Source organism: Dama dama, chromosome 23, assembly GCF_033118175.1.
Source record: "Dama dama isolate Ldn47 chromosome 23, ASM3311817v1, whole genome shotgun sequence".
NCBI classification, from domain to species: Eukaryota; Metazoa; Chordata; class Mammalia; order Artiodactyla; family Cervidae; genus Dama; species Dama dama.
Window position 1 is genome coordinate 5,203,635 of NC_083703.1, and position 21,895 is coordinate 5,225,529.

Below are 21,895 nucleotides of genomic sequence, written 5' to 3' on the forward strand. Positions count from 1 at the left end.
AGGGGCTGGCCACAGTGATCCAGACAGCAAGAGAGAGGACCGTCTTCCTTGTATCCATGATAAACTAGGCTTGAAGAGGTTCACTGAACTTTTAGCTTCTGAAAAGGAAATGTCTATTATTAATAGAAAGGGAAACATCATTATATTACTTGATGGAATTGATTTTGTCTCATTTATGTTATCCATCTGTCTCTTACAACCAAGGAAATATACTGAAACCCAACTGATTTCTTTCCTTTCCCAGAATGTCTCTGCAGAGAGACCATATTTGCAAGTCATCCAGGACTCAGCTTTCCTGGAGCAAACCGTGGACGGGGAGACCCTTCTCCTGCACTGGGGAACCCCTCTTCCCGATCCTCAACCCTCCTGATTCACAAAAGTCGCTGCCAGCTGCGCTGGGGAGGGAGCAAGGGCGGGAGGTGTAGGTAATACTGTCAGAGAGCCAGACTACTGCAGGGGCTGCAGAAGCAGCAGGGCGGGACTGAGGAATCGCTTCCACCCAGAGGCTGGTGGATCAAGAGGTGCCCGCTCTGCCCCATTGCTTTCCGTGACCAGCAATTCCTTGGCTGGACCACACTTGTGTAGGCCATTTTCTAGCATGTCCCCCTACTAGAATCCCCCCTCCTGTTCTAGATCGCTCCAGGAAAGGTGAGTTGCTAAGTGCTACGGTGTTCTGGCTTACTGTTCACTTTAAGGGTCTTTTGAGCAACAATAGCGAGCCAGCGTTACTTCCACTTCAGCACTCACTGTAAAGCTCCAACCAAGACAGTCTTCTCGTTGTTCAGTTGCTAAGTCGTGTCCGGCTCTTTGCGACCCCACGGACTGCAGCACACCAGGCTTCCCTGTCCCTCACTATCCCCTGGAGCTTGCTCAAAGTCATGTCCATCGAGTCGGTGATGCCATCCGACCATCTCATCCTCTGTCATCCCCTTCTCCTCCTGCCTTCTATCTTTTCCCACATCAGAGTCTTTTCCAATGAGTCAGCTCTTCACATTAGGTGACTGAAGTACTGGAGCTTCAGTTTCAGCCTCAGTCCGTCCAATGAATATTACGGGTTGACTTCCTTTAGGATTGACTGGTTTGATCTCCTTGCAGCCCAAGGGACTCCCAAAAGTCTTCTCCAGCACCACAGTTGTATGGGTGGCAATCTGGAACTTTGCTCAGAACTCCACAGTAACTCCCCTATTTTTGTTCTAAGAGCATATTCCTGAGTCCAACGTGTTCTTAAGTCCAACAAAGTTAGCCTAGGTACCCAGCTAACACAATGGACTATATAGTACTGTACTGTAATAGGTTTATAATACTTTTCACACAAATAATACCTAGAAAATAAACAAACACAAAAAATAAAGGAAACATGTTTAACCTTATAGTACAGAACCTTGAGAAGTAGAGCAGTACAGTACAGCAGCTGGCATACGGAGGCTGGCATGCATGTTCACATCTTAGAAAGTTTGCAACCTGAAGGTATGTGTGTAGGGGACCTTACTGTATTTGCCTAGCAAACATGCTGTCTTTATTTCGATTTTAAGTTTATTGGTGCAGCACACAGAAACAATGGGGCATGGCAGCCCACAACTTTCAAGTTTGTCCTTGATAACACCCCTGAGCCCTTTTCAGTTACAGACTTATATTAAAAGTCCTACACCCTTATCTATACTTTCACACCAAGGACAAGTGGCTTGCATTCAGAAAAAAATACAGTGAATAAATTGGTCGATTAATTATCTAGCTTCCCTAAGGAGCTGGCTACTTCCTTTCCGCGAGCACCTGCCGAAAAGATTTTCCGGAACCCACTTCTCCCCAAACACCCGGCTCAGATCAGACCTTCCAATTTCTGGGGCCTCTTTTTGAAAATAGGAGCTTTCCTGAATCTCTGACGCCCTCTAGTGGCTATCTCAGGCTGAATTCTTGCCTAAACTCGGCAGTCCTTCCGTCTCCTACTAAAATTGAAACGAGCCCTGAATTTAAAAACGAAAAAAGAAAAACCACATATCCTTTTCTTCTGATTCTCTGAAAGTGCAAAAAAAGCAAATTTAGGGATGTCTACGTTCTGAAACCATGAAGGTTCACCCGGCCTCTTACCAACCCAACCCTTGGTTTGGGTTTTAAAGCTTTGATAGCATTTTGCACTGCTCTGTACCCCAAATGACTTTCCATTTGCCCCAAATACATACTTTAATTTGGCCTTTAATTTGTTTCAGAGAACCACTGAGTGTCTTCTCCTCAAAAACAACACCAGCAACACACGGGAGGGGCCCAACTGTGTCCTTTAAGTGGAGGAGGGCAGACTTCCCCGCCAAGGTTCCCCCACAAAGCCTTTGCGTGAGTCCAGCTGCCAGGGGCATCACAGAGAGCCTTGTCAGGACCAGAGATGCTGCTGTCTCTTTTGACTTTGGTAGGTAGGTGAAACCTGGGTGTGGTTTGAAATTGGCTACGTTGGTCACTTTTATGAATCGATTTTTACAAACCCATGGGAAGTGTTCCTAATATAAATAGCCTACATTATTCTTGTATCACCTTCATCTGACCCCTGGGAATGCTGAAGAACAGCCCCTCACACTTACCTGGCCTTCAGCCTGAAGCAGGCAATTAGGCCACGGGCTAGGAGGAGACTGAAGGCGGAGGAGACAGTGCGTCTGATGACACTGCTATTCCTTTGGCTGAAAGGGAACAATGAATATTTGCTGCGCTTGCTCTGTGTACTGACCATTAAATATCTCATCGAGTGGGGCAGGTATGACCATCTCCATTTTACAAATAAGGACATCGAAACACAGACTTAAATAATTTTCCCAGGGTCACACTATGTTAGAGGCAAGGTTGCGATTCAACTCCACTTCTGCCTCTAAACCCCACTCTTTATTCTACCCTGCCTCTTATCTTACTTAACTGAGGGTTTCAGGTCTTTGACCCAGTCTGTGTGAATGGTATCTCTGGAGTTGAGCGATGTGAACCCTACATGTCTGTCCAGAGCGGCTCAAACTTTGATTGCCTTGAAACCCTCCCATGACCCAGATTCTAAGCCCGGCCTGAGGACTAGAATCTTGATACTCAAAGCGTGGCCCCTGAAACCACAGCATCAGCAATACTTGGGAGCTTTTTAGAAATATAAGTTGGCAGGCCCCACCCCAGACCCAGTGAATCAAAAACTTCACGGTTTGAGACTAAAAATGTATACCCAGAGCTTCTCAACACTGAGGTGCACTCAGATCATCTGGGGGTCTTGTTAGGTGCAGTTTCTGCCTCTCTAACCAGCTCCCAAAGGATGCCAATGCCAGGAGCCACCTTTGGAATAACATACCCCTAAATCAGTACTTCTCAAACTCAAGCCCGCATTCAAATCACCTGGAGGGCTTAATAAAACAGACTGATGGCGCCTCATCCCCCAAAATTCTGATTCAGAGGGTCTGGGATGGGGCCCGAGAATTTTCTAACAAGTTCCCAGGTGACACTGGTAAAACGATCCTACTTTGAGAACCACTGCCCTAGCCTACGAGAACTTCATTCAGTTAGACAATTAACCTCATGCTTTTTGGCTCTGTATTTGCATGAAGCCACGCTTAGTCCTTGAATCCTGGCTTCTTAGGGTTGAAAATAACTTCAGAGACCAGAGGCAAAGCCAGGATGCAGCAGCTAGACTTACTCTAGTCAGTGTTGTTTACTCTGCATCCCGCTGGCTCTGCAGCTCCATAAATTTTCCAGCATCCAGCAATTGCAGTGGTTTTGGTGAGCTTTGCATCTCAGGCCAGTTTTGTAAGCACTTGAATCTCTAGCAGACACATATGTCATTGGCACAATCTGTGAAAACGCAGGCGCCTCCTACCTCACAGCTCTTCGAAAAGAGGGCTTTGGAAAAAACCAGCAGCCACGCTGGCAGCCGTGGTGGAGAGAAAATGCAGCAGCCAGCAGGCAAACCCAGACAAGGTAACTCAGCCTGGCCCTGGAGCAGAGTAATAAACCAGGACTCTGACAGCTACTGCATTCACATTCTGCTGGGCAACCCTGAAAAGGTTGTTTAATCTCTTTGTTCCAGAGAAGATGCTTTTCCTTAAGATAAATAGTACTTCTTATTCAAGGAAATGCATATAAGGGAGGGTCTCAGATATGGACTTAAATCAGTTTCCGTTACGTGACAAATCACCCATTTATTAAAGCTCATGATATTTGAGAAGAAAGTAGTCCTGTATATTTCCTTTTTCTTAATTTTTATTGGAGTGTGGTTACTTTATGATGTTGTGTTAACTCCTACTACACAGCAAAGCGCATATACGTATATCCCCTCCCTTTTGCATTTCTCTCCCATCTGGCACCCCACAGTGCATTAAGTAGAGGTCCCTGTGCTATAGAGTATATTCCCTTCAGTTATCCTATGTATTTTCTTGAAGCCGAGGCTTGGAACTGGCATGCCATCACTTTCACCATATTCTAGTGACCAAAGTCAGACCCAAGACCAGCCCACTGCTTGATGGGAGGAGCTGCAACATCACACGGTAAAGATAGAGAGGAGGGGGTAGCTTGGAGCCACTTTGCAATCGACCACAGAGTTTTCTCAGTTTGGGAGGCACTGAGACAGAGATGCCTAAGGCCATGGTTTACTCGGTTACTTGAGAAGTGAAGGAAGCGCTCGTGGGAGCGCAGGGGACTGAGACCCAGAGGAAAGCAGCTGCTAGAGCATGCACAGTCTGGCCAGCCAGCACTCGGGCAGACAGAGCTGAATTCCCTGGAAAACTGGGAGTGCTGGACAAGTGCCTTTCTGTCATCCTACCTGAGACAGGGAGCTCAGGCATTTACACATCTATTCTTAGCAGTTATTGTTGAGGGCTTTTTCCAGGGGGCGCTGATTTCCCATCACTTCAGCCTCCCCTGCTGGGCTGGGGCTGGTAGCTGATGGCCTGGCCCCTGTGCACCAAAGGGCCAAGGGACAGGATATGCAATGGGACACCCGTGCTACCTCCTGCAATGGTGACAAAAAAGAAAAAGGAAACTCAAGCTTTGCTGTTAAGTTATTTTAGTAATAATATCTCCCCCCCCCAGTTTGAGGCCTTTTTGTTTTATTTGCGAGTTAATGCTTCATTTCTTTTGCTAGCAAAGTTTGGAACACTAGATGGCATCATATCAAGATATCATGCAGCTCTGGAAACAAAACGCGATGTTCCTGGTTGTCCTTGGAATTGAATGATTAGCAGCATAAGTTGAAAACAAAGAATTGTGTCTGTTGCAGCTGTGGTGGACCACTTCAGCTCTACCAAGAACATCACCCCGGCTGAACTTGCCCCTTGGCACCAACGTCACACACCTTGGTGGGCAGAGGGTGGGGGTGGGCAAAGCGCAGAGGGCAGGCAGAGGTCACTGACTTTCTCAAAGGCATGGGGTGCCCAAAATCACTGAAAGGAAGCAGAAAGAAGAATGAAACTTTCTACTCCCAGAAAGGTCTTTGAGCTGTATGGAGATGGGCCGGAAGGAGAACATCAAACTTACAGCAGAGATTCATTCTCGGGGCTGGGAATGGAGACGGGGACAGTAAATGAGGCTGAAAGTGAGGGTCCAAGATATTTAACATTTTATTTTAAATATTTCATGCAAATGAGATGAAATTTCAGCAATGATCAACCCTCTATAATAGATACTAGGTAGTTGCCATAATATCATCTCTACTTTTTCTTAAATTTCAAAAAAAGTGTGTAGGGAATAGGGTTGGGGATGGGGCGGTGGGAATGATGTTCTCCTGTAATTAGCAAGGTCTGGCAGGCCTGTTGAAGTAACATTCTGTTTGTTGATTAACATTTGCTAAGTGCTTCCCCTTACTGAACCTTCATTTCCTTGTTTATAAAATGAAGATAACAGTAGCATCAATATCAGGGGTTGTAGTAAGTCTTAGATGAGGTGATACACTCATACCACCCAGCATGACATCCCAAGAGAGATGCTTTCTCAGAAAATGTTCACTGCTCCCTTCATCCGTCCCCCAACTCTCACCATGGGGGTAAGGGTTAGGATCCCCTCCCGTGGAGTCAAACAGATGACTGGCTAGTTGTCTGCTGGACTTCCCTGGTGATTCAGATGGTAAAGAATCCACCTGCAATGCAGGAAACCAAGATTTAATCCTCGAGTCAGGAAGATTACCTGGGGAAGGGAACAGCTACCCCACTCCAGTATTCTTGCCTGGAGAATTCCATGGACAGAGGAGCCTGGCAGACATTGTCCATGGTGTCACAGAGTCTGACATGACTGAGTGACTAACATTTTCACTTTTCTAAATATGGCTAGAAACAGAAAAAAATTCTTAAACAAAGCCTTATCCTGACTTCTCTGAGTTCAGGGATACTGCTGGTTTAAGGAAAAAAAAAAAAAAAGAAATTGACTATGGAAATAAGGCCAGAGAGACCCTCTTTATGGAAAGAGTTCAGTTCAGTTCAGTTGCTCAGTCGTGTCCGATTTTTTGTGACCCCATGGACTGCAGCATACCAGGCCTCCCTGTCCATCACCAACTCCGGGAGCTTGCTCAAACTCATGTTCATTGAGTCAGTGACGCCATCCATCTCATCCTCTGTCGTCCCCTTCTCTTCCTGCCTTCAGTCTTTCCCAGGATCAGGATCTTTTCCAGTGAGTCAGATCTTCCCATCAGGTGGCCAAAGTACTGGAGTTTCAGCTTCAGCACCAGTCCTTCCAATGAATATTCAGGACTGATTTCCTTTAGGATGGGCTGGTTGGATCTCCTTGCAGTCCAAGGGACTCTCAAGAGTCTTCTCCAACAACACAGTTCAAAAGCATCACTTCTTTGGCACTCAGCTGTCTTTATAGTCCAACTTTCACATCCATACTTGACTACTGGAAAAATCATAGCTTTGACTAGACAGACCTCTGTCAGCAAAGTAATGTCTCTGCTTCTCAATATTCTGTCTAGTTTGATCATAGCTTTTCTTCCAAGCAGCAAGCATCTTTTAATTTCATGGCTGCAGTCACCATCTGAAGTGATTATGGAGCCCAAGAAAATAAAGTCTCTCACTGTTTCCATTGTTTCCCCATCTATTTTCCATGAACTGATGAGATCGGATACCATGATTTTCATTTTTTGAATGTTGAGTTTTAAACCAGCTTTTTCACTCTCTTCTTTCACTTTCATCAAGAGGCTCTTTAGTTTTTCACTTTCTGCCATAAGGGTGGTGTCATCTGCACATCTGAGGTTATTGATATTTCTCATGGCAATCTTGATTCCAGCTTGTGCTTCATCCAGCCCAGCATTTCACATGATCTACTCTGCCGATAAGTTAAATAAGCAGGGTGACAATATACAACTTTGACATACTCCTTTCTCAATTTGGAAACAGTCCGCTATTCCGTGTTTGGTTCTAACTGTTGCTTCACATACAGGTTTCTCAGGAGGCAGGTTAAGTGGTCTGGTATTCCCATCTCTTGAAGAATTTTCCACAGTTTGTTGTGATCTACACAGTCAAAGGCTTTAGCATAATCAATAAAGGAGTAGATGTTTTTCTGGAATTCTCTTGCTTTTTCAGTGGTCCAACAGATGGTGGTAATTTGATCTCTGGTTCCTCTGCTTTTTCTAAATCCAGCTTGAACATCTGGAAGTTCTCAGTTCACGTACTGTTGAAGCCTGGCTTGGAGAATTTTGAGCATTACTTTACTAGCATGTGAGATGAGTGTAATTGTGCGGTAGTTTGAACATCCTTTGGCATTGCCTTTGTTCGGGATTGGAATGAAAACTGACCTTTTTCCATCCTGCAGCCACTGCTGAGTTTTCCAAATTTGCTGGCATATTGTGGAAAGAGGGACTCCTGGAATTAAGCAATAAGCATTTTAGAAACTTGACATTCTTCTACTCTGAAGGGGCATGAACCTAGTTCTAGAACAGATGTGGATTCTTTGGTGTGGCTTGTAAAAAGATACACCCTTTCTCCTTTGAATGTAATGAGAACTCTTGATTTTTTATACAAATTAGAGAAAACCCATAACCAGCCTTCACAGCACAAAATACCATGAGGACAAGACAGCAGATGGTAATGGGCTGGTAAGAGGGGAAGATATGGGATGAGATCTATTAAATAGAGGTGATAGAACCTGACCTCTAGGAGAGAGGGCTTCTCTGGCCTTTCTACATCTTGCCTGGGAAGCTAGGGCAGCTTAGAAGGGAACACAGTATTCCTCAGTGTCTTGTTTTATCTGGGGATCTCTGAATCTGGAAAAGATGGTCCTTAAAGACTGAGAAGCCAGAGCCTAAACCCATTGGGCTGTTCTTGTTCCCTGCGAGGGTTACATATAATCTCAGTCTTTTCCACACACCAGAGCCTGCTGGAGGCGTGTGTGTGTGTGTGTGTGTGTGTGTGTGTGTGTGTGTGTGTGTGTGTGGTGTACAGGGCCTCCCATCCATTCAACATCAGTTACCTATTACTAAAGCAATGCTGGTAATAAACAGCTCCAAAATTAGTGACTTGAAATGATAGCTGTTTCTTTAGCTCCTGAATCTAAGGCTTGCAGCTGGGACTGAGCTGAGCTTGAAGGTTCTGGTCTCAGTTGGGCAGCTATTCTTTAAAAAGAAATAGCATGGTAAAAGAAGAAACCCTAGATCATCAGAAAGGAAGAAATACAGTAACCAAAACTATACATAATGACAATAGAATTACCTTTTCTTCTTGAGACTTCTAAACTATATTTGACATCTGAAGCAAAAATTATAATATTGTATCTTATGAACAGAGGAGGATAAATGGACATAGAGGTGAGATTGTCTACACTTCATTCAAATGAGTAAAATGATGACAACAGTAGACTGTGATGAGTTTCATATATATACATATAAGAGCAACCATTAGGAAAAAACTACACAGAGATACACTATTGATGAACATCACAGATAATTCAAGTGCAATTCTAAAAAATTGTTCAAATAACTCCTATGAGAACAAAAAAAAATAATAAATGAAAAACAGAAACAAACAAAAGAAAAACAAAATAGCAGACTTAAGCCCTAATACATCAATGCATGTGTCATGTATATGTGCTAAGTCATGTCTGACTCTTTTGCAACCCCATGGACTGTAGCTTGCCAGGTTCCTCTGTCTGTGGGATTTTCCAGGCAAGAATACTGGAGCAGATTGCCATTTCCTTCTCCAAGGGATCTTCCCAACCCAGGGATCGAACCCATGTCTCTTATGCCTCTTGTATTGGCAGGCGGATTCTTTACCACTGAGTCACCTGGAAAATAATATATCAATGTGTGCAAGGTCACTTCAGTTGTGTCTGACTCTGTATGACGCTATGGACTGTAGCCTGTCAGGCTCCTCTGTCCAAGAGATTCTCCAGGCAAGAATACTGGAGTGGGTTGCCTTTTCCTTCTCCAGGGGGCCTTCCTGATCCAGAGAGCCAACTCACATCTGTTGCCTCTGCTGCAGTGGTAAAGGTGGGTTCTTTACCACTAGGGCCACCTGAAGTACATTAAATTTAAATGGTCTAAATAAGTCAGTTAAAAGACCTTGGCAGAATGGATTAAAAAATGTAATCCAACTATATATTGTCTGCAAGAAACTCACTTCAAATATAACAACATGCACAGGTTGAAAGTAAAACGATGGAAACAGTAAGCAAAGGAAAGCAGGTGTGGCTAGTTAATAAAGTAGACTAGACTTGAGATAATGGGCTGGGAAGAGGGGAAGATATGGGATGAGATCTATTGAATGGAGGTGATAGTTAATAACAGATAAAGTAGACTAGACTTCAGAGCAAAAAAAAAAAAAAATTACAGTTAGTGAGAGAGATTATATACTGATGAGAGGGTCAATCCACAAAGAAGACATAGTAACACTCAGTGTGTATCCCCCAGGCAACAGAGATGCAAACTATGTGAAACAAACCTGATAAAATTGAAAGAAGTACACAAATCCACAAATACAATTTCAGACTTCTACCCCTCTCTTTTAATATTTGATGGAACAATTTGTTAGAAAATTGGAAGAGATATACAAGAACTCAACAACACCATCAACCAAAAGGATCTAGTCCATATTTATAGAGTATCCCCGAACAATGGAAGAACACACATTCTTTTCAACTGCCAATAGGACATATATCAAGATAGACCATTTCCTGGGCCATAAAACAAATCTCGATAGATATAAAAGAATTGAAATCATACAGTGTGTGTTCTATCAATAGAATCAGCTTAGAAATCATCACTCTCCCTGTTCAAATTTATTTGCATAATGAAATTGACAAAACCTGCTATAGTTACCCCCCAGAGTTGATAACATACACAAGTAGCATTAACAGAAGAAATAATTTTACAAATATAAGAACCAAATCTATATATAAAGATTAGACACTTGAAAGTTTTCTTTATGTAATTAGAGGCCTCAAAGTCCATCTTTCCTGGTAGTTCAGGAAAATAATTACTAAGACTAACAACTAATTTCATTTTCACCATCAGCCGTTAATCCCTGCAACATAATCATAGAAATCTTGGACAAGAGAGGAAAGAAGCCTGATCTCTTTTCTAGACCTTTGTTCACTCAAGAGGCCAACAACATGCCAACTGATGCCCTTCTTACTGCAAAGGATATTGTCAAATAGCCTCTCCTAGGCTGTATCATAGAGCACAGACCACTTTAAGGTATTTCAACACCTTTTTTCTATTTCAAGACTGGTCTGAAGAGATTTCATGGAGGTTATTCCAACGCCTCTTCATGTGAGAGGAAAACCATTTGGTCATTTATAGCCTAAAGAGACAGAGATAGAAAGTACATATTGACTATCATTTCTTTGGGGACAGAGAAGAGAGATTATTTGCTCTATTGGAAGCATTTGGAACTACTGGGATAGTTCATGCAGACATTAACTTTCAGTTATTCAAACAACTGGATGACTTTCAATTATTTCTAAATGAGCTTTTTCAATGAAGGGATATATAAGTTCACTTAATAAGAAATGTAATAAGAGTTGGTTGATATAGGATCTCAATATTGTTATCTGGAGTTTAGGTTCTATATAATCCTTGGCTTTGCTATACCCATGGTTGGTTTCATGTTTTAAGGTTGTCCAGGGGACAATGGTAGATTCACCTGACTTCAGTTATGGAAAGAGAGAATAGTTTACTCTAAAGACCATGGCAGAACTTCCCTGGATGATACCAGGAATCCTCTCATCACATGTCATCGACCGGAACTGAGTCACATGACTTTTCCCAAACCAATCACAGACAAGGGGGATAACCCATCAGATTGACTCCTCGAGCTGAAGGGGTTCCTCTGGGTCATATGGGCTACATGAGGATGGGGCCTCCGTAAAAGTGAGGTTCTGTGTAGGCCGTTGGGGCTCAGTAACACTGAGGATGTTTCTAAGAGCAGAAATCTCAGACTCAAACAATGAAGGGATCTAGTTGTCTCAAAGAACTGAAGGAGTTCACAGGTAAATCAGGCAAGGGTTCATCCAGCAAACCAGTGATGTCATTAGGACCCGGCTTCCCCATCTCACTGCCTCTGACTCCACACAGTGGTCTTCTGCCAACAAAAGGCTACAGCAGATTGAAAGTTTGAGTTGCTTAGCATGTTGAGTTGGGAGAAAAGTGGAAAAAGGGAATCAATTCTAATAGTTTCAGTGAAAGACTCTTCCTTTTGCCAGAATCCTCAGAAAACAGTTCCTCATATCTCATTGGCTTTGAGGTGGGCATGCACCCAACCTAAACCAATTATTGTGGCCCAGCAGTGGGATTGACTAGTCTAATCCCAATCATAATCTCTATGTGTAAGGGTAAACTCACAGCAGTAAAAACAAAATGAAACAAAAAACCCCACAAAATCCATTGGTTTAACCCAGTAAGATTTATTCTTTGCATTTATTCAATATGGATGGACAGTGACTCCACTCCACACAGTTGTTCAGGAACCCACACTCTTTTTCTGTGCAGCTTTGCCCTGGGCATCAGTGTGGGTGTGAAAAGCAGATGGAGAGGTCAGTCAGTTCAGTTCAGTCGCTCAGTCATGTCTGACTCTTTGCGACCCCGTGAATCGCAGCACGCCAGGCCTCCCTGTCCATCATCAACTCCTGGAGCTTACTCAAACTCATGTCGGTGATGCCATCTAGCCATCTCATCTTCTGTCACCCCCTTCTCCTCCTGCTCCCAATCCCTCCCAGCATCAGGGTCTTTTCCCACGAGTCAACCCTTCGCATGAGGTGGCCAAAGTACTGGAGTTTCAGCTTCAGCGTCAATCCTTCTAATGAACAACCAGGACTGATCTCCTTTAGGATGGACTGGCTGGATCTCTTTGCAGTCCAAGGGACTCTCAAGATGGAGAGGTAGAGAGAGAGAAATGCTCTGGCTCCAGTTGGCATCCATAGCCATGGTGAAATGTGACTGCATTCATGCCTGCTCTCTGGCCACTTTGTCCTAACTCAGCCAAGGGGACTAAGGGGACATATTTCTGGGGACTCTGTTGCTAAATGGTACAACGATAGGGTAGGCTTGACTTTTCTAATTTTTAATCTTTCTTCGAACTAACTGTGAAATTCTTTATGTAAGTTAAATTACTGGGCCATTTTTCCTTATTTCTGAAAGAAAATAAAGTTGTGTTAACCTTGGGCAAGCTACCTCCCTTCTCTCTGTGTCAGCTTCTGCGTCTGAGGTCAATACCACTTTATGGTTGTTGTTCATTTGCTAGAACTGCCATGACAATATACCACAGACTGTAACACAAACGTACTTTTCACACTTATGGAGGCTAGACATCTGAGATCAAGGTGTCTAGAGGGTTGTACCTCTTTGGCTTGGACCATCCTCTTTCTGTGTCCTTACTCGATCTTTACTCTGTGCATATCTGTGGCCTGATCTCCTCTTCTTATAAGAATAGCAGTCAATTGGATTAAGGCCCACCCTGATGACCTAATTTTACCTCTTTAAGGACCCTGTCTCCAAATACAGACATTCTGAAATACTGGGATATAGGATTTTAACGTATAAATTTGGTGAGGACAGATACAATTCAACCCATCACAGGTTAATATGAAGTTTAGATAATTTAGTAGGTGTTTGGGCTTAAATCTATAGGTAGTGTTGAGTGCAGTAGGTTTATGCACTCAACATTAGCTATAAAAAGTATCCTATTTTTTTAGTAGTAGCAATAGATGTAGTAGCAATGGTATTTGAAGTAGTATTAGGTCCCTAGTAAAAATAAAGAAAATGTACAAGGGCCCATTATAAAGGAAGTGGGATGATAGACTTTAAAGAGAATTGAGATGCAAGGAGATAATATTTGTATCACAGAATTCCAGTTTCGGTGGCTGTATGACATGTCAAAATGTAGTGGCTTCAACCAACAATATTTACTTTCTTTAAGAATTTGCAGTTTCAACAGGACCCAACAGAGAGCTGTCAGTTGCCCTTGTCATCAGCTGGAGTGGCTCAAAATCACTCTCATGTCAATGCCAACTGTCAGCTCCGTTGAACACCTATGTAGGGCTCCTTGACGGAGCCTGAACTTCCTCACTACATGGCAGCTGTGTTCCAAGCATCCTGAAAGGAAGTGGAAACACAGTGACTTTTAGGACCTTGCCTCAGAAGTCACACAAAGTGGTTTTGGTTGCATTCTACTCATGAAGACAAGTCCAGGCTCAAGAGAAGGAAACATGAACTGAAGGAGGAAGGCAAGGTTCTGGAAGAGTATGCAATCCTGGAAATACTGGGTGGTCATTTTTGAAAAATATGATCCCCTGCCTTCCACACACAGAACTTCCTTCTAGGTTGGATCCTTACACTGTGTTACTCAGTTCCCTGGAAATCAAAGGTAAAGTAGTAGAAAATTTTGATAAGAGTTTTATAAAAAAGAACTATGCAAGTAATGCTTTGGTGGGTTCCATAATCCCCTTTCAACTAGGCACTCATAGAAAGCAGATTTTTTTTCTGATTTCTCAAATGATCTTTAAAAAAAAAAAAAGACTCTAGACACAATCATGTCCCAGCCCTGCACAGGTAATTCAGTGACTTCCCTCTGTAAAATAAGGGCTAGAGATTAAGAAGATCCACAGTGCCCTTATCAGCGCTAGTAGTCTATGAAAAACAGCAGAAAAACAGAATGAATTAAGAAAATGTAAAAGCACTGTGCTGAGCCCATCAGAGGCAGAAGCCGAGCTGTTGCTTGCTTTATATTTGAATGCTGAGCATGGCTTTCATGATGGCAATAATAATTTATTGACAAAATGCTTTTATTGAATTGCCTTTACTGAAGAGGCCCTGCATGCTTTTTCACCACTTGCAACAATTAAAAGCAGCAGTAAACAGAGCCTTTCTATTTAGATTGAAAAGCGACAATTAAGCTTGCTCAGCTATAAATAGGAGGCCGCTTCACATTTATGGCCCCAACTGCACACATTAGAGACTCCAGCCCCTGATGCCCCCAATTTATTTCCACAGGAAAAACCAATAAATTGTCAAACTCTGACCTGAAAACTGACAGTTTCTTAGAAAATGTAAGTAGGTAGATTATGCATAATTCTAGATAATTACTGGGATGTCCATGAGGCTAGGAAATCAGTATCTGTGCTGGAGAGCTAAATTTACAGGCAGCTAGCTCTTTCATTTTATCATTATCAAACCATGTTTTGTCTTGGGTGGCTGTCAGGGCTGGCTCTCCTTTGCCTGGGAGGAAGAGAAGAAAATAATGGTTTTAAAAATTAGGGAAAGGAAGAGTGAAAATACAAAGCTCTTTCTCTAGATTCCCATTAGTTCGAGTAATTCAGTAAAGAGACCAGAACATGGACAGTCAGAGTGAAATATTTTTTAATAAAAAGAAAACAAAATTGCAACTGTCATTCATCCCATTTATAAACCATAGCTACTGAGTTTTCAAAGAAGTGAAGGCATTTGATTCAACCTCCTCATTTTCTGCAGGAGGAAACCCGAGGCTCAACAAGCCATGTGTATTGTCCAAGGTCACAGAATTTGACAGTGGCAGAGCTGGAACTCAATAGCTTACTCAACTGCCACTTCAATGTCCATTGAATGGAAAAATTTGCCCTCCTTTCATTCTTCTCAGTACAAAGACCAGATTAATGAGACCGAAGTAATAAAAGGTCCAAAGGGTGCCATATTTCTTTGAGTGCAAGACGGTTTTCAAAGGCAACAGGATTTTGCCACTTGGAGTTCCCGGGACTCCTGCCTTTGTATCCTCCATCTAGGCCAAGAGTTGCCAATTTCCTAAAGCCCCAAAGGAGTGATTTTCCGAAAACCTGACTTGGGGGATCACACCTCTCTGAGACTCAAGAGTCTCGGTTTTCTGTTTGCATGTGCCCTGCATCTTCCAGTGCTTTGCCAGCTATCTCTGACATCCCTTGGCTCAGACTAGATATTCTGTGTTGCCCCTCACCTTCTCTACCCAGCTCTGTGCCTCAGGGGGCTGACATTTATGGACTCCTCAGTGGTACCCTAGTTTTTTGGCTACACTGAACTTGGCTAATTGGCAGAGGGTGAGGTGTGGGGAGGGGACACAGACAGGAGACTAGATGGCAAGAGGATAAAGAAGGCAAAATCTTTATTCCCCCATCTCACTTCCTATAGTGTAAAGCCGAGTTGCCCAGCAGAACCCACCCCAGATTAGCCAAATCCCAGGTAAAGCCCAGATACATGAATGAGAGTACATGACTTATAGTAAATCACTCACTTTTCAGGGGTACTGTATTATGCAGCAATAACTGACTGATACAGAACATGACATCTAAAAAGAAGAATTTAAACAGTATGACCATGCCAAAAACAGATAAATATTTGTGAAAGCCAGAAATGGAAGTGAACACAGAACACAGAAGAGTAACTGGGATTGTGTTTGCAGACTCACTGAACTCCAGATCCAGAAGCCAATGGAGAAATCTGAGTTCCTATGGGGTAACAAGATAAAAAGTGTCCCAAAAGAAGTAAGAGGCTCATCTTCAAACTCACTGAAGTCAGAAACTAGTTTGAAGTTTCCTCATACATTAAAGGATGCTAAAATAAACTCTTAAAACCACTGTCTGAGCTACCATTTATATAAAGCAGTGCAGCAGGAAAGCTGTAACATAGGAAGTCTTTCATCCTGGATTTGGGCTTAACAATCTGCTGAGTTGGCTGATGAATATGTAATGATTCCCATGTCAATATAGTGTGCATGCCCTGAACTACCAATACAAGACCCGGCTTTGCAGCTTTTTTCCTAATTACTCATTTATTTGTTTTCTCTTTGGCTGCTCTGGGACTTCTTTGCTGCGTGTGGGCTTTCTCTAGTCGCAGTGAGCAAGGCCTACTCTCTATCTTGGGCTTCCCATTGCAGTGGCTTCTCGTTGCGAAGCACAGGCTCTAAGGCACCAGCTCAGTAGTTGTGGTACATGGGGGCCTAGTTGCTCCAAGGCATGTGGAATCTTCCTGGACCAGAGATCGAACCCGTGTCTGCTGCATTGGCAGGCGGATTCTTATACACTGGACCACCAGCAAAAGTTCAAGACCTGGTTTTAGACTGACTGTTCTTGGGAAATAGTGGAAGAAATCAAATATAAATATGCAAGACTATGAAACAAGGAGTGGGAGAGAGAGAAAGTGAGCGAGCTCTCTGTAATTCATTCAATAATGAAATTACAAAACATGAGAAAACAATGCTAAGAAAGACAGCAACACAATCAACAGAGAAGAAGAATCCACTCTAGATGAAATGGAAATAATTGGATAGGTTATTACACATAGATCTTCATTGAAATAACTACTAAACTACCAGCTACTATATTTTAGGCAGAAGAAGGAAATATCTCAAGAAATGGATGGAATGAAGTAGAGAAACTGTATAAAATTTAGTAAAATATGTTTATAAATTTACCAGCTACTCATTTAAAAAAAGAATGGTATTATCCACATAACCAGATATAATTTAAAAGATACCAAGGAAAATATAGAAGGGGTGTTCAGTGAGTAATTTTTGTTGTTATTGTTGTTGTTCAGTCGCTAAGTTCGACTCTTTGCAACCCCATGGACTTCAGCATGCCAGGCTTCCCTGTCCTTCACTATCTGCCAGAGTTTTCTCAAAACTCATGTCCATTGAGTTAGTGATGCCATCCAACCATCTCATCCTCTGTTGCCCGCTTCTTCTCCTGCCCTCAATCTTTCGCAGAATCAGGGTCTTTTCCAATGAGTCAGCTCTTCTCATCAAGTGGTCAAAGTTTTGGAGCTTCAGCTTCAGCATCAGTCCTTCTAATGAATATTAAGGATTGATTTCCTTTAGGATTGATTGGTTTGACCTCCTTTCAGTCCAAGGGACTCCCAAAACTCTTCTCCAGCACTACAATTCAAAAGCATCAATTCTTTGGTGCTCAGCCTTATTTATGATCCAGCTTTCACAATCCTATATGACTACTGGAAAAACCACAGTTTTGAAATGTAAGACCTTTGTCTCTGCTTTTTAACATGCTGTCTTGGTTTGCCATAGCTTTCCTTCCAAGGAGCAAGCACCTTTGAATTTCAGGACTGCAGTCGTTGTCCACAGTGATTTTTGAGTCCAAGAAAATAAAATCTGTCTCTGTTTCCACTTTTCCCCCTTCTATTTGCCATGTGATGGGATCAGATGGCACGATCTTAGTTTTTTGAATGTTGAGTTGCAAGCCAATAAGTAATTAAAGCATATTAAATTTTTGAATTATGTGGAAGGAGAGTACTGAATAACTTAAATTTTGTTACAAAATTTTACACTTAAGTAAATATGTGAAAATTTTGAAACTATCAAATAGGAAGAAGGATAAGTGGAAAAAGAGGCAACTAAAGAGCACGATAAAGCTAAAACAAAATTAGAGCATATAGCTAAGTGTAATAGAGCAGTAATCAAAATAAATATAAAGAAATTCAAGGAATCTGTAGAAACAAGATTATCAAAACAGATTTTTAAAAACCATCGGTGGTTTACAACAGACACAACTGAAACATAATTGTCTAGAAAGGTTGAAAATGGAAAAAACACAAAAGGCAATTACTAACTAAAAGAAATGTGATATAGCAACATTAATGTCAATTGAATTCAAGCCAAAGAGCATAAGAGGAGACATTGCATAGTGATAAAAAGAAGAGTCTCATACTTGAGTGGCTAACAAACCCTTACCTTAAACTATGAAAGAAGAAGTACTATCAAAATCACATTCCAAACTGAAAAGCCCACCATCCTATTTAATGTCTTAAAACACATATATATTAAAAAAAAAAAAAAAAAGCCTGTGGAGCCAACAGAAAATATCAATGTACATTGAAAAGCTCAAAAGAAATAAACTTACTTACAAATGTATAAACTGAGTCCCTGGGAAGTTATGTGACCCACCCAAGGTCACAAAGCTTATGTGAGTCAGAACAGGAACTAAAACTCAAACCTTCTAAGGCGAAATCCTATCCCCTTCAAATTTTATAGCACTAAAAATAATAAAATAAACTGTATATTTGCAGAAACTAGCCTTTTCCAGTCCCTTAAAATAATCGTAAATGTGTAGCATCTCCAGTGGGGCTCCACTCAGACTCCCTTGGGTCACTTTGACCTTTTCAATGTGCCTTTCCTTGCCTTCTAAGTGTTTTGATTCCCATTGTCCATCTCTGTGATGCTCTGTGGGGAACCTCCCTGGGGCTATCAGCTTGAGAGATAGAAGTTCCTTGGCTTATACATTAAGAGGAAATCCCAGCTCTTTTGTCTTGAAGTTAGGCCAAAATTTGAGGTGTAATTGACATTACCAACCACTCCTGAGGGTTAAGACTAAGGCTTCAACTTGACTTGACTTCTTTCCTCCTCCGTCCTGCTTTCCACACCGTTTTTTCCAAGAGAACTTCCTCAGTAAACCAAGTCATATGTGAATTGTCATTTCAAGATCTGCTTCTTGGAACCCTCTGCTAAAATGAGGACCATGCAACCCTGTACAGAAGTCTAGGGAAAGAACATTTGGGTGGCTCAGAATTCCCAATGCTCCTGTCTTTGGGAATTCCCAGTTGGATTTATGCACTGGGAATCTGGCATCGTGAATGTAGTTTTTGTCAAGCCAGAGAAAAATTCTCTTGAAGTTTCAGACTTGAGGTCAATAACTATTGATTGGCCAACTTTCTGTCCCCAACATTTCCTCCTGGGTCCAATTCTAGATGAGTGATAGTCAAATCTGGAAGATTCTTGGCTTACAGCTATCTCTCCCTCCCCCTCCCACTTTTAAGACTGGCTCTGAAAATACAAAAATGGTACCTCAGGGCTCTGGGTCTTAAGATAAGGACCACAGGTAGCCATACAAATATCCTCATGGCCTTTTGGGTTGGTGTGACCATTACTTCAACCCTGACTTTTTATCCCATAGCTTTGTTTTTCTTTGCTTTCCAAATCTGGATTACAGGTAGGTCCTACGTAGAAATCCAGGTCTATCCCATAGCAGACAGAAAGTCTATTACTCAGTGTGGCTTAGAGTAGTATTTATATAATAAAATAGTTACCATTTTAATGCATGCTGTATGCCATTTTACAAATGAAGAAATGAAGGTTTAGTAAAGAAAATTAACTTGCCCAGATTTACAAGGCTACTACGTAGCTGGGTCTTACTACCAACAGATGAAGGATCCGGTGAGCCAGCTATGAGCCCTGAACCTCCAGGGATCTGACACATCACAGGATTTCCTACCCTGGCTTTTCTGACCCAGGCTGGAGCACTGGGATCGTCTGTGGTTTTCTTGCTGAGTGTGCCAGTTGCTTCTCCTGGTTATGGCCCTGATGTCCATCCTCTGCTGACTCACTTCTCCCAGGAGCTGACACTTGCTTCTCAAGTGTGTCTTCACTTGCTGCCTGCCAACCCCTATGTATACACAGAGCAGGAAGCTGTTCCCTAGTACACCTCTCCGGGGACTCCCCGCTTCAAAGCCCTGCCCACTTCCTGCCAGGCTTGGCTCTGGCAGCTGGGGACCTAAAACCCTCAGTGTGTCTTAGGTCAGGTCCCCAGAAACAGAGCCCCGGGCAGGGAAAATCAGGGGCCCACGGAGCATTGAGGAAGGAGTTTAGGAGAAGACTTTAAGGGAAGAAAGCAGACAGGACAGGGGAAGAAAGCAAGCAAAGATATGCCCTCAGGCAAAACTGAAACTTGGCCTGGTCCATGAAAGGCTCTGGAGACACAATCATCTCCTCCTTAAGGCAAAGGGGCTGGACTTTTATACCCCTGCATCAATCAGTCATTTCTGTGGTCTTCACCTGGGGAGGGATATAGAGGGATAATCTCCTAGGCATCAGTTGGTGACAAGTCCTAGGGAAGGGGGCCTCTGTGATCCTTCAGCAACCAATGCTCCCAGCAGCTGGGGCTGGGGGAACTGCCATGCACCGGCATCTACTCCAAGTGCCCAAGCTGGGCTCTGAACCGAGGGGCCTCCACAGTTAGATCCTTTCTCTCACTCCGGCTCACGGCTCCTGGACTCCTGCTCCTCATCAGCCTGTGTGGCTGGGATTCCCATGCCAGCTGCTCATCTACAGCTTACTTGATTTTAGTACAGAGTCAACTGCATTGGCGCCTGACACTTTATTAGTGTTCTAAATCTTTGTTTACAGTTACCAAGACTCCCCAGGTGGCAACAAAAAAGTCAACAAGGAAATAAAACTCCACCAGCTGGCATATTAGTTGAGGATCAAACCACCACACAGGTAACAGCTGGTGTGTGCCCACAAGCCTCAGGGCATTGCTGGCTCTGAGGCTCATCTGGAGTAACCTGTTTTGACCTCCTTTCTCGGCCTCCCCGTTTATTCTCCACATCTTCCAGTCCTTTTGCACCATGTGGAAGCTGAGCTGGGGATGAGTTTTGAAGCTATTTCCTGCCTTTGACAGTCCAGAGACGTTCATTTGATCCAGCTGCTTGCTGCTATGTACATCCATCTCTTGGCAAAATCTCTGCCGTTACATCCTGTTGTTTTCTTAGTTTAAAACTCACATCTTCTGATGCTAAATCCTATGTGTTTCCTGGTGTATGAAACTAACACTTTAACATAGCCCTGCAAAATTCCTCCATCTCTTCTTATCTGGGACTAAAGAAATTAGGGTGGGTCCAAAGAAGTCATTCAGAGGGGCCAAGAGAAATATGCTGAACACTGCCGCTATTGCTTCATGCTTCCTGGTTTCATGCCCTGGACTACAGGTAGGTGACTCTCAGGCTATGACACCATGAGAGTGGCAACAGGCTTGGGCTTTAGAGCCTGTGCTTGAATTCTGGTTCCAAAAAGTCAGAGCTGAGGACTTCCCTGGTGGCTCATGGTTGAGAATTCACTTGCCAATGCAGGGACATGGGTTCCATCCCTGGTCCAGGAACTAGAATCTCACATGCCTCAGGGCAACTAGACTCCTGTACCACAACCTCTGAGCCCAGGCACTCCTGAGCTGCATGCTGCAAATACTGAAGCCCATGTGCCCTAGAGCCCCTGCAACACAAGAAGTCCCTGCAATGAGGAGCCCATGCACCGCAACTAGAGAGTAGCCCCTGCTCGCGGCAACTAGAGAAAGCTGACACTCAACAACGAAGGGCCCTTGCGTTACAGCCATAAATAAATAAATAAATATTTGTTTAAAAAAGAAAGAACTGGGTGATTTGGAGCAATAAATAAATAAATACTAAAAAAAGTCAGAGCTGGGTGACTTGGGATAAGTGACTTAAAATCTTCATGTATCACGTTTCTTCTCTGTAAAATAATAGCACCTATTACATAATGGCTATGAGGATGATATTTGAAAATATATGTTAAACACTCAGCCTTGAGGTTGTATCTAGATTTAGTGGGGTCTGGAAGTTGGTATAAATACACCCTCCCACAAATTATAAAAAAAAAAAAAAGAAAGCATTTTACATTTGCAATATTTTTGAAAACATTTGACCTTATGAACAGATGCTAAGGCCATT

General features: G+C 42.8%; 1 long non-coding RNA gene across 1 annotated transcript in view; it reads right to left on the minus strand.

Annotated features, from left to right (window-relative positions):
- Window positions 1–7,180: 7,180 nt before the first annotated feature.
- LOC133044548 (uncharacterized) overlaps window positions 7,181–21,895 on the minus strand; it is a 131,443-nt gene continuing 116,728 nt past the window's right edge. The window contains exon 3 of the long non-coding RNA XR_009689983.1: window positions 7,181–7,796. This is a non-coding gene — a long non-coding RNA (uncharacterized LOC133044548). The remainder of the gene's footprint in view (window positions 7,797–21,895) is intronic.